At 23.5% G+C, this 2,333-nt stretch overlaps 1 long non-coding RNA gene across 1 annotated transcript; it reads right to left on the bottom strand.

The window, feature by feature from the left end:
* Positions 1 to 1,609: 1,609 nt before the first annotated feature.
* On the bottom strand, positions 1,610 to 2,305 carry LOC113784552 (uncharacterized). The gene is made up of 2 exons (XR_003470610.2): positions 2,139 to 2,305; positions 1,610 to 2,059 (listed from the first exon to the last, which is right to left on the bottom strand). It is a non-coding gene; the product is annotated as an uncharacterized lncRNA (long non-coding RNA).
* Positions 2,306 to 2,333: the final 28 nt, after the last annotated feature.

Genomic DNA, 2,333 nt, shown 5'->3' with positions numbered 1-2,333 from the left:
GGTACGAAATAATTTTTTATTTTTTATTTTTACAATTTTATTAAAAATATTTTTTTGAACATTTTAAATATAAATTTTTTAAATAAACGGTATAATGATGCCATCCATGTAATTTATAGTCAACATAATCTATGTTTGCATTTTAAGATATTGTGTGAAAATCGCACATATAACATTAATTGAATTTTAAATTCTTTTTTTATTTTTAATCGAAACAACTTTTATACATAATTTTTTTGATAAATAACTTTTTACCACACTCAGTTTAATAAGTGGATGGCATCTTCCCTCTTATCAATTTAATCAAGTATTTTACCCCTAATTTAATATTAGCAGTAGCTGTATATCCTTTCACGTAATCTTGTTGTTAACCTTTACGTCAAGAGTTCAAAAACCAATCAATTCAACTGAAAAAAAAAAAAAAAATTTGCCTAATATAACTTTTGTTGGTAATAAAGTTGAACAACATGCAAAAAAATATAAGATATAGAAACAATGAGAAATTGAGAAAAGAATAAAATATTTTCATTGATAAGAAGTCTCAAATCTTTTATATTTAATATAAAGGTCTCACATTTTAATATTCTTAAAATTAAAATCGATAAAATTTTATATAAATAAAATAAAATATTTTTGTTTTTGTTGCAAATTATTTAATACTCTTCTTGTTGTTACAGGTAAATTGGCTAATGAAGTAGTAGGGATGAGAGAAATATTAATTATTAATTGAGAAATGATAAAAAATGATACTCATACCATAAATATTAGTTAAAAATTAAGAAATCATGAGACCAGTAGTAAACATATTGCTAATTATTGAAGTGGTACAACGGATACATACTATTCTCTTCTTCAACTAAAAAATGAAAAATTTTTACACTAGTTCTTGAAGTTGCCGTAGAACAATTGTAATGTCTTATTTTATGTTTTTGAAAGAATACAGATAAAATAGATTTGTAAATTCCATTAATCTAGCTAAGAATTTTTTTTATAGTTATTAAATAAAAATATTGACAATTTATTAAATTTTTTAAAAGACCCCGTCTAATTGTTTCATTTAAAGATTTGATTACTTGTAACCTTTTAATTTGTTTCGGTTAAAATTGATTTAAAAATTAAGTTAGAGGGAGAATTTGCAATACATAATATACTCAAATTAATAAATGATGGAGCAACGTGCAATGCACCACGTAAATTAGGGGGACAAAATTGTTTTTTATATTTTATTTTTTATTAGTATGATATATTGTATTTATATATTATTTGTTTGTTTTAATTTGTTTTTTTAATATTAATTATTAGTTTAATTTAATCTACTTTTTTTATTATTTCATATATTTTAAACATAATCGATTATAATTTGTTAAATTTTATTAATATATTATATGTTATATTTTGTATCAAATATACTAATCTATTAAATCACTTATAATTTGATTAAATCAAATAAGATTTTTAAATGTGTCGTCCAAATTAACTACATACAATTTTATGGTAAATATTTCTTTATTTGCTATTTTCTAGAAAATAGCACGAACATGCTGATTATCATTTTCTAATAATTTAATCACAGCTGAGTTTAAGTATATAACATGATGTAATTAAATGATTGAAGTTAAAGCAATCGAAATCTTATTTTTCATTTATATATATATATCGGTAAAAGTATAGTAATTAAGGAAAGATATTCATCCTTTTATTTATGGATTAGGCATGGAGTAACATAGATTTCATGCTTTTATGTGATATAATGTATCAAATACATTAATATACTCATATATAAGTCTGATATTTACTAATGTCTAAAATTCTTTTATTTAGGTCTGACGTCCCTTAGCTCTCGCTTTTTGTCCCCGACTTCCCCCTCTTCGTCCTCGACTATCCCAACTTTCTGAAAGTGTATTATTTTGAGTAGTTTCTTGTATTTTCGGTTTACCTTTGTTTTGACTTTTATTTTTACCTCTTTTTTGTTTTTTGGTCCGCGGCCTCCGTGATTTTACAAGTTCACCGCCGTATCTCAAGCCTCCATCAACTATTTTGAATTCTTTTGTAGCTCGAGCTGCAAATCAACAAAAACTTTTTACGATTATATATACTAAAAGAAGAAAGCAATTGATGTGTGCAATTTAGTTTTTTACATTGTTTTCCATTTTTGGTTGGTTCAATTTCCGCAGTAATAGAGATAAGAATTAATGCACAAAGAAAGAACACAAAAATAAAAGACTTCATTTTCATCCTTACGAACAAAGAGTTTAATTGTAATGAAATATAAATATAATATGTAGCTATGTATAGTGATTATGTATGGGACAAAATTAATATATATATACATA

This window comes from Cicer arietinum, chromosome 5 (genome assembly GCF_000331145.2).
Source record: "Cicer arietinum cultivar CDC Frontier isolate Library 1 chromosome 5, Cicar.CDCFrontier_v2.0, whole genome shotgun sequence".
Lineage (NCBI taxonomy): Eukaryota > Viridiplantae > Streptophyta > Magnoliopsida > Fabales > Fabaceae > Cicer > Cicer arietinum.
Note: the sequence above shows the minus strand (reverse complement) of the source record. Positions and strands in the feature narration are given on the sequence as shown.